Genomic DNA, 11,283 nt, shown 5'->3' on the forward strand with positions numbered 1-11,283 from the left:
ATACTGATGATAATAAGTCAATAATTGGATTTTTCTCTACTCCCTGTGCTGCATCCTGGGAGGGTGTCAGAAGCAAAATTCAGTGGCCTGGACTGAGTTAGCCTCCTGGTACCAGGGGAACAGATCTTGTTCATCTCCCCTCCAGCCTCTCTATGCCATTTGTCCCAAGGATCTGGCTACTTCCTTAGCTTCTGCCCAGCCCTGCCCTCCTCCCAACATCCAGCCTTAGTCTTTTCTTCTCCCTGCCTTTCTCTCCACCTCATCTCTACCCACGTGATCTCACTGCTTCTACCTCCTCAAACCTCTCACTTATGCCCAGACTTTGCTTTTAAGCCCTGCCCAGTATTTTTATTTGTTTGTTTTTAACCTCCTGCAGGAGTTCCAGCTAAAAATGTTCATATAAAAGTACTCTTCTCTCATTTCATTAATAGAGCTCTCCTCCTAACTTCCTCATTTCTGAAAACGCTAACGCAATTCTCTCCATCTAATAAATTGGAAAGAGTTGGAGCCGACTAGTCTTCAAACCTCACCATGTGCTTGGACTCCTTCCTCTCCATCTTCAGTCCTTTTTGTGAAGTACTTGACACTCCTCTTCCTTTTGGCATCCCTTGCCCAAAGAATCACCTCCTGCCTGCCTCCCTGACTTTGTTCTGCTCATTTCTAGTGGACTCAAGCTTCCTAAGACAACAAGTTTATTCTGTTACTCTCCCACTCAAAACACTACAGTGAATTCCTATTCACTGCCGGATAGTATATGAATCTCTGCTGTCATCCACAGCTTCTGATTACAGTACACTCCCAGGATGGGATAAACAGCCACTAAAATAATCCTTAAGAGAACTTCCAATGATGTAGGAAAGTGTTTTAAAAAATAATGTAAAATGATACAGAAGTATATAAACAGTTTGAGCCAAGTATTTTTTTTTAAGTGTACAGTTAGAATAAAAAAGTCCTATAAGAAGGATTTAGACCAAAATGTAGAGAGTCATTGTCACTGGCTGGGAAGCAGATTTTGCCTGATATATAATGAACACTAAGCACAAGTTAGCTATTAATATTATGTTGCTTTATCATCATTTTATCTCCCTTTTCTACAATGAACATGTTACTTCTATGCAAAAAAAAATACTGAAATAAAAAATACACGTTCAGGGACTTCCCTGGTGGTCCAGTGGCTAAGAATCCAAGTTCCCAACACATGGGGCCCAGGTTTGATCCCTGGTCAGGGAACTAGATCCCATATGCCACAACTAAAACTGAGAAGAGCCAAATAAATAAATATTTTTAAAAATACACATTCATTGTATATTTAGAAAAAAAGGAAACACGCCAACATGTCAACAATGTCAGAATGGCAGGATCATGAATTATGATTATGTTCTCATTCATCCCTTCATTCCATGAGGTTCTTTGCAAACCCACTGTGGGGTAAGCACTGTGGAAAGTGCTCAGTGCACAGCGATGAACAAATCCGGGCTCATGTGTTCCTCCACCTTGCTTATCCTATGTTAACCCTCCTTCTCTGAACTCAAGGTGTGTCTCACTCATTTTGAGAACACTCCGTGTTTCCTGTGTGCACGTCTTATACACAGGATAGGGGACAAGGAGGGTATCATACAACTTCTGGCTCTTACTGCCCTAGCCCAGTGGCATCCCACTTAAAGAGGAGCTTATTAACTCTTTGTGGAATAAATAAATGAATGGTGAGGCGTGATTTACCAAATGATAAAGAGACTACCCCCAAGTTCCTTGATGTCACAAGCACTTGTCCAAATGGCTCAGCTAATCCTCAAAGACTGGCTCCGCTGGCCCAAAGTCTCCGTGGATAGAAATTGGGGCCTGAGACCACCAAGGTCCACTCGACCTTCTGCGATTAACCCTAGAGCATGTGTTTTCCTTTGATGATTAAGATGAACATTAGCAGCTTTACAAAAAAGAGGACCCAATAAAGAAGTATTCAGTTAGTAATGATATCCAAATCCTCTCCTTGGCATTGCTTATACAAACTGCATTTTATATAGTTTGAACCAAGGATGACATTTACATTATTTAACAACTGGTTTGGCCCACAGAGAGATGGTGGTCCTTGGGCTGGAGCAGCTTTTTAGAAAATCTCTAGTATGCCAGAGATTAAACCTTTAATGGCTGGCTCCTAGGGAAGAGTGATGGTGAGAGACACACACTCAGGGAAGTGGATATTTTAACCGCTGGCGTGACCACATAGGTGTGTACCTGCCGAATTTCATCAGTCTGGTTGGGTTTGGGAATGAGTGTGAACCAAGCAAAGAGGGTTTGGAAACAGCCTGAAGGAATAGCAGGAATCCGGCCCAGAAGGGAAAGACTCTGGTCCATTGTGTAACTAAAACTAGCTCAGCTCACCAAGGAAGTGAGTGGGAGAAATGAGTTGGGAAGGGAGGCGAGAGCCCAATCCAGGTCACGTCACAGCTTTCATTTCCTTCAGGGTTATTTCAGCAGGGAACAGCTAGACCTAGGGATACCTCCCCAGGATACAGAACTTCAGCTCTAAAACCATGAGGGCTGGTTTCCCTAACCCTGTTAGTAGGGTAGACTGCTCTTTAGCTGCTGCTGCCAAGTCGCTTCAGTTGTGTCCGACTCTGTGCAACCCCAGAGACGGCAGCCCACCAGACTTCCCCGCCCCTGGCATTCTCCAGGCAAGAACACTAGAGTAGGTTGCCATTTCCTTCTCCAGCTCTTTAGCTCTTTAGCTGAACCATAGCAATTGAAACTAGAAACAGAGCAGAATTTTCCACACCAACATAAAATTAGCTTTCACTATTTTTTATAAAAGTGTTGATATGAAAGGTACTGCATTTTGTTCACATTTGTTTGTATAAAGTTAGTATTTCTAAATCAAGTTCTTTTCCCCGACTTTATCACAAATTATGCTTTTGTCAACAAGAGATAAGTTAACTTGATGGTTAAGAGCACAGATTCTGGGTCAAAGCACCTGGATTGGTATCCAGGTTGCATCCCTTACTAGCTGTTGCCTTTTTTTCTGGGCCTCAGTTTGCTTGTCTATAAAATGGGATTAAGATAGTGCCTGCCTCATAGAATGTTGTGAGGATTAAATGAATTATAGAGAATGCTTGGAATAGTGTTGTGCAGAGAAAGTATTCTGCAAGGGTGCACTAGTATTATAATTATCTTCCCCTGGGTCAGGTCAAGTTTTTTTTCAGATGAAGTCATAGCGCGGCCTAAGAGTGAACACACATTTGTCAGATAAGATAGGTTCGGGGGCTTCCCTGGTGGTCCAGTGGTTAAGAATCCACCTGTCAATGCAGAGAACACAGTTTAAATCCCTGGTATGGGATGATCCCACACGCCTGGGAGTAACTAAGGCCCTGGGCCACAACAACTGAGCCCATGCTCTAGAGCCCATGAGCCTCAACTACTGAAGCCTGTGCACCTAGAGCCTGTGCTCTGCAGCAGGAGAAGCCACTGTAATGGGAAGCTTGAACACCGCAACTAGAGAGTAGCTCCAGCTCACCTCAACCAGAGAAAGCCCTCAGGCAGCAGCAGTGAAGAACTGGCGCAGCGGAAAACATATAAATAAATATTAATTAAAAAAACAGGTTCAGAATTTTGTCTTCTGTGACCCAGATAGGGAACACAAAGTCATCATTCTAATATACTGGTATTGTTATTATCTTTACTTTACAGATGGGGAAACTGAGTCTTCGTAGAAGTTACATGACTTGCCCAAGGCCTCACAGCTAAGATACAGCCAGGATTGCAGAGCCCCATTTGTTGCTCCACCAACACCTACTTTTCAGTCTACCCTTAAGGATGATGGGCTATCCCATCAAGAGATACGGTTTAGGAAAACACAATATATAGATATAGACATCACACACAGAATGGAATATTACTCAGCCATAAAAAATGAAATATTGCCATTTGCAGCAGCATTGATGAACCTAGAGAATATTATACTTGGTGAAGGAAGTCAGATATTATACGGTATCACTTATATCTGGAATCTAAAAAATAGTACAGATGAATCTATATACAAAACAGAAACAGACACAGACACAGAAAACAGGCTTACAGTTATGAAAAGGGAAGGTGAGGGAAGGGATAAATTAGGAATATGGGATTAACAGATACGAACTATTATGCCTAAAATAGATAAGCAACAAGGACTTATTGTATAACATAGGGAAATATATTCAATATCTTACAATAACCTATAATGGAAGATAATCTGAAGATTATCTTCAGAAATATATGAAAAATATATATAACTGAATCACTTTGCTATCTGCCTGAAACTAACACATTATTGTAAACCAACTATACTTCAGTGTTTTTAAAAATGTAAATAAAAATAATTATGGGCTACAAAGCATGTTATCTTTTGTCTTATAAACTCTAATATCCATTCTGACATTTGGGCAAAGATCTTTTTAAAATTTGCTATTGCAGGGTGGCTCAGTGGTAAAGAATCTGCCTGCCAATGCAAGAGACACGGGTTTGATCCCTGATCCAAGAAAATCCCACATGCTGAGAAGCAACTTAGCCTGAGCACCACAACTATTGAGCCTGTGCTCTTGAGTCCAGGAGTCACATCTACTGAGCCCACAGTCCACAACTACTGAAGCCCACACAGTGCCCACGCCCCACAGCATGAGAAGCCAGCACAGTGAGAAGTCTGTGCATCACAATGAGAGTAGCATTGTGAAGAGCAGCCCTCACTCTCTGCAGCTAGAGCAATGTTTGCATGGCAACGAAGATCCTGCACAGCCAGAAATAAATAAGAAAAATAAATAAATAAAATTATTAAAAAATAAAATAACATTTGCTATAACAATAACCTCTATTGAGATATCATTTACATCTAAGATACACCCATTTTAACTGTATAGTTTAAGGAGTTTCAACCAATGTATTCACCGCCACCACAATCAAGATACTAAACATTTCCATTTCCTCTATAAAGTTCCTTCTTGCTTCTTTCTAGTCAACCCTCCGCCTCTAAGCCAGTTCCCAAGCAAACTGAACAGTTTTCTGTTGATAAAGTTTTATTTTTGCCTATTATAATTTTAAATAAACAGAATCAGGCTCTGTCTACTGTCTTATGTCTGACCTCTTAAAACTCAGCATGCTTTTGAGATTTATTCATGCTGTTGTATGTAAGGGTTGTTGTTATTTAGTAACTAAGTCGTGTCTGATTCTTTTGGACTGTAGCCCTCCAGGCTCCTCTGTCCATGAGATTTTCCAGGCAAGAATACTAAAGTGGGTTGCCATTTCTTTCTCCAGGGGATCTTCCTGACCCAGGGATGGAACATGCATCTCCTGAACTTCAGGCTGCTTCTTCACCACTGAGCTACTAGGGAAGCCCCGTGTGTAAGGATAATTTTTTCTTTTTTAATTCTGAATAGTATTGAATGGATGTACTACTACTTGTGTATTCTCTTATTGATAGACATTTGAGTTGTTTCCAGTTTGGGGCTATTATGAATAAAGCTGCTATAAACATTCGGTCCAAATCTTTAAGTGGGTATATATTTTCTTTCTCTCAGGTAAATACCCAGGTATGGAAGTGCTGAGTCATAAAGTCAGTGCATGTTAAGTGGCTAGGAACGGTTGCACCATTTTACATTCCCACAAGCAATGAGTTCCAGTTGCTTCACAGCCTCACAACACTACATATTAGTGGTCTTTTTGAACAATTTGGATTTTACTGTTTTTGTTGTGTTATTATTTTTATTCTTAATACAAAGATCTCATTATTTTTAAGTTTGAAACAGTTTCTGCAAGAGGACGTGTGGGTGAATACATAGACATACGTAGTGTGATGGTAGGCATGTAAACACACATTTATGTGTCAAGCCATGCATTAATACAGCAGACTCTTCTCAAGTGCTTACAGTGTATCAGGTCTTATGACCTAAAAGATTGGAGGCAGGATGAGGACTGGTTGTTAGATTTTATTTGGTTTCACATAATCAGAGAAGGCTTCCTGGCTGAGGCATCTTCTAAAATGTATCCTAGACTAAGGGATAGATAAGAAGCATAGAAACCAGCTTGGAGGCAGTCGCGTGAAAACCATTATTCCCTGGGAGCTGTCCCCACGTGTCTCCAAACGGACTGTGAGAAAGGTTTGGGTTTCAGAGAACCACAGACTGTTAAGAGATACTCTAGTTCTACCTTCACCATTTACAGTTGAGGAAATGAGAGGCGTTCAGAGGGGCCAGGAGACTTGTCCAGCAGCATCTGACTGAGTTAGGTTCCACATTCTGAGAAGAAGAGCTTCTGGAGAAACAGCGCAGGAGGGTGGTGGTAGGAAGAGCAACAGCCAGCCTGGGAGTGGCACCTGGCAAGGTGGTGCTGGGACAAAGCATCTACCTCCCCCCTAAGACTCCCAAACTCCCTAAAAATGAATAAAACTATAGGTGCCTGCGTGCTAAGTCGCTTCAGTAGTGTCTGACTCTTTGCGACCTTACGGGCTGCAGCCCACCAGGCTCCTCTGTCCTCTTACTCTCCAGGCAAGAATACTGAAGTGGGTTGCCGTGTCCTCCTCCAGGGGATCTTCCTGACCCAGGGATCAAACCCGTATCTGTTATGTCTCCTGCATTGGCAGGCAGGTTCTTTACTACTAGTGCCACCTGGGAAGCCCCCAGACTATAGGTACTGACAACCAAAACTCTTCACCTTAAGACCAAGCAGCTGCAGAGAATGCCACTTCTAGTACACTGTGAATACTGACATTTAAATAAAACTCTGACCTCACTCTTTTACATACGCACGTTGGAAACTAAAATACCAAACTCGTTTGATATCCTACCACATCCATTTAAAATAATGTGGGGGGCACTCTCCCATCCCCCTTCTGATGTCTATGTCAGAAGCTTTCTCTGTCCCTTTTTCACTTTAATAAAACTCTGCAACACACACACACACACAAGAATAATGTAAACAAGCTCCACTTTAACAGTTGGAAAATTTATGTTATTCATTTTCTCTTTCAATATTTCAGTCTTCCTCCCATGTATGTTATGATTGGAAGTTTTATTGGTATTGTATCCTAACTGGGTGTAATTAGTATATATATGTTTTTTAACATTATGTTATATATCTTGTGACTGTGAGGCTCTAAGTCTACTTGTTTTCTTTTAAATTTGAATTAAATTATCATTACAATCATTCAACATCAAAGCACAAATATATTACACATTTTGATAAAGTTATACATGAAAAGTAAAATTATACTAGAAATACATCTTTTGATGAAATGCATCAGGCTTTTTGGGGGTTCGTTTTCAATTAGGTTATGTATTCATGGATAGAATGCTTGAACGTGACAAAATTCATCATCAGTTCTCTTACTGTTTTGCTTTGTTTAATGTAAATGCAGAGAAGCCTTGTTTACACACATCTCCGTTCACAATAGTTATTTATTATTTTTGGCTGTGTCGGGTCTGAGTTGCAGCACGTGGGCTCTTCGTAGAGGTGTACGCACTTCTCTCTAGGTGCCCAGCCTCAGTGGTTGAGGCACAGGGGCTTAGTTGCCTCACAGCATGTGAGAGGTTAGGTACCTGACCCAGGATTGAACCCATGTCCACGGCATTAGAAGGCAGATTCTTCACCATCGGACCACCAGGAAAGTCCTATTCACTGTTTTCTTGTCTTTATTCTCTTTGTGGGAGAACCAACAATTCCAGAGGTCTCTCTTCTGGGCTCCCTGCAGGTTTTTTAAGCTCTGAAGCAATGCACCAAGGGATGGGGTTTCTGTTTCGCCATCCAGGTGGGTGTGTGGTGTGCTTTTCTTCTGAAGAGTCAGGAGCAGCAGAGGTGGAAGGGGACGTGACCTTGCTCCCAGGCACCTTCTCTCCTGCTGGTCACTTTTAGCCACAGATGCTCTGGGCACTGATTCTCATAAAATGACTTGGTGTGGTCTCCTTGGGAGAGACTTCCATACCCCATAAGGACCTGTGAACCCCAGTTTGAGGACCGCTGACCTAGGATGCCTTCATTTCCCACTTAGACAGTTGGGAAAAAATTTACCAACAATTCAAATATATGATTAAAATAAAAAGTTAAATTTATAAATAAATTCATAAATCTCCCATGTAAAAGAATTCCAAACCATTTGTATAATACTTAACCCCCAAGGAAGCAAAAATCTCCACTCGTTAGGTGTAGGCTGTGTATAGTGACTTCCATTCAAAGGGTACAGTCTAGAAAGGAGGATAAAAGCAGCTGCACAGTGGAGAAACCTGGCAAACCTCAGTCAGGGATCAATATCAACATCAACAGTGATAAGCAATGTTGATGGTATGCACCCTTGATATGAGGTGATGATAATGCGCCTTTACCTTTTAAAACTCAGCAAATTCAGTCTAATCATGAAAAAAAGATAACAGACAAATTCCAATAGAGAGCATTCTACCTGCCCAGTGTTCCTCAAAATTGTCAAGGTCACCTAAAACAAGGAAAGTCAGAAAAAACTGCCACAGTCAAGAGGAGCCTAAGGAGAAATGATAACTAAATATAAGGTCAGGGACTTTCCTAGTGGTCCATTGGCTAAGACTCTGTGCTCCCAATGCTGGGGACCTGAGTTTGATCCCTGGTTGGGGAACTAGATCCCACAAGCCACAGCTAAAAGATCCTGCATGATGCAACAAGGATCGAAGATTCTGAATGCAACAATTAAGACTCAGCACAGGGAGGTGGGTGGGAGGTTCAGGAGGGAGGGGACATAGGCATACCTATGGCTGATTATGTTGATGTTTGGCAGAAACCAGCACAATATTGTAAAGCGATTATCCTCCAATTAAAAAAAAATAAAGGCAAAGGAGCAGATAAGTGGGTAGATGAGGCAATGGATCTTATATAAATCCTCTCCTGCTTCTTTCTTCTCAGGAAGATAGGACACAGATTTATTAGCTGAGAGTTAGGAGGAGGGGAAAGTTTTGAATGGTGTCAAGGAAGACAGAAAGATGTGAAATAGTTACCTAAGACAGTAGGTCAAAGATCAGAGTAGGGAAATGCCACAGAATCCTGGGGCAGGACTGAGAGCCCCCATGGAGTCAAGAGTCATCTCCTGGCTGCACATCTGAACACTGTGGTGAAGAGGGGGATGTCCACTGGGGTTCAGACTAAACAGGAGAGAAGTGGGCAGTAATTTTAAAGTCAGATAATTCATAAAGATTAAAGATAAAGAAGCAAACAGGTCCACAGTTCAAATATGAAAAGTGCCTGGAATCTTAAAGACAATTAGATGTAACTGAAACATATTCTTAGAAATAAAACCAGATAATTTTAGAGCTTAAAAATTACCCTAGTGAAAAAAAAGACCCAACACAGCCAAATAAATAAAAACAAACATTAAAAAAATCATTATAAAATAAATGCAAGGTCATCTGCCAAATGGGGTCCTGGAACAGAAAGGTTATTTGGTTAAACACTAAGGAAATCTGAATAAAGTATGGATTTCAGTGAATAAGAATATATCAATATTGGTTCACTAATTTTAACACAGAACACTGCAAGGTAGATTTTTCTCCTTTAACAAATGTAGAAACTAAAGCATGAGAAAACTCATTCATGCAATTGTTTAATAAATATTTATTAGTGAGTTAGGGAATGTCCAACAGGTGCTGGGTCTCTTGGAGTAAATGCCCTTCAGGGGCCTCAAATGCAATCATCCAGATTGAGCTCAATCATGTGACCTCTGCCCCACCCCAACCCAGCTCGTCCTCCTCCCAGACAAAGTTGTCACTGGACCATGTGCTAGGTCTCCTAGCAGCCGTCCTGCACGCTTCCTTGCCAGCTCTCTTCCCCCCCAGCCAGTGCCTAACTTGACACTAAGCCCAGTGGCCCTTCCTCAGAAATGTCTTCCCAGTCTACTCTCTCTTTTCCAGGCTGGGCCCTCTCCACTTCTCTGTTTCTGCCTCAGAGCTCATCCTCTCTGATATGGACTCCACCCAAGCCACCACCCATCTTTCCAGAACCCACATCAGGTGGTTTCATCCCCAGCCAAAACCTTCTGATGGCCCATCCAATAGCTTTCACAATCTGGCCACCACCAGTCCCATTTCACCCACTGCCCTACTCCCAGTGCTCCTCAGCCACCCCCTACCTCCCCCACCTCCCCCACCTCCCCACCAGCATCACTATTTACAGGTCTTTGCAGACCCAAAGCTGCTGCTTTCCCTTTTTGGCCCTTGGAAATCACACATGCACTTCAAGTCTTAGCTCAGATTCACTGGTTTTCATATATGAATCCTCTCTCTCCCCGGCCCAGCAGTCAGCCCTTACCTGTTTCATGGCAACAACTACCGTATTTCTTAATATTTATTTATTTGGTTGTACCACGTCTTAGTAGCAGCATGCAGGATCTTTTAGTTGAGGCATAAGAACTCTTAGCTGTAGAATGTGCAATCTACTTCCCTGACGAGGGATCGAACCTGGGCCCCCTGCATCAGGAGCTCAGTGTCTTAGCCACTAGACCACCAGGGAAGTTTCCCACAGGGGTTTTTTGGGTAGAAGTGAGTGGATCTGCATCTCCAGCTGTAAGTTCCCTAAGGCATTTCTGTATTCAGGTGCTCAGAAGTATTTGAGATATTCCCCATAATCAGCATCCGTTACATCAAAACCAAATGCCCATGCTTCATAAATAGGTGGCTGCTGCTGCTGCTCCTAAGTCGCTTCAGTCGCATCCGACTCTGCGCGACCCCATAGATGGCAGCCCACCAGGCTCCCCCGTCCCTGGGATTCTCCAGGCAAGAACACTGGAGTGGGTTGCCATTTCCTTCTCCAATGCATGAAAGTGAAAAGTGAAAGTGAAGTCGCTCAGTCTGTGTCTGATTCTTTGCGACCCCATGGACTGCAGCCTACCAGGCTCCTCTGTCCATGGGATTTTCTAGGCAAGAGTACTGGAGTGGGGTGAAATAGGCGGCAGTAGAGGTCAATACAAGGAAATCCATAGCAGTTCTGAGGGAGACATTGTGATGCAGGGAGACTTCATGGGGGAGGTGGACTTGAGAGACTCTCAGGTTAAAGCCACATTTAGAGTTTATCGAGCACATGCTCTACGTTGAACATTGTGCTATCACAATGAGCTTTCACCTAGATCACCTCATTTACTCTTCCACATAGACCTACTAGGTATCATTATACCTATTTCTGTAGATGAGAAGATCAACACTAAGAGCATCAAATGTACACAGTGTCACAGCTACCAAGTGACTAGGCATGAATAAGAAGGCTGGTCTCTGACTCTTACTCCAAAGTCCAGCCTAAGGTTGAAGACGCAGT

The sequence above is a fragment of the Bison bison genome, unplaced genomic scaffold (assembly GCF_000754665.1).
Source record: "Bison bison bison isolate TAMUID 2011002044 unplaced genomic scaffold, Bison_UMD1.0 scf7180017864259, whole genome shotgun sequence".
NCBI classification, from domain to species: domain Eukaryota; kingdom Metazoa; phylum Chordata; class Mammalia; order Artiodactyla; family Bovidae; genus Bison; species Bison bison.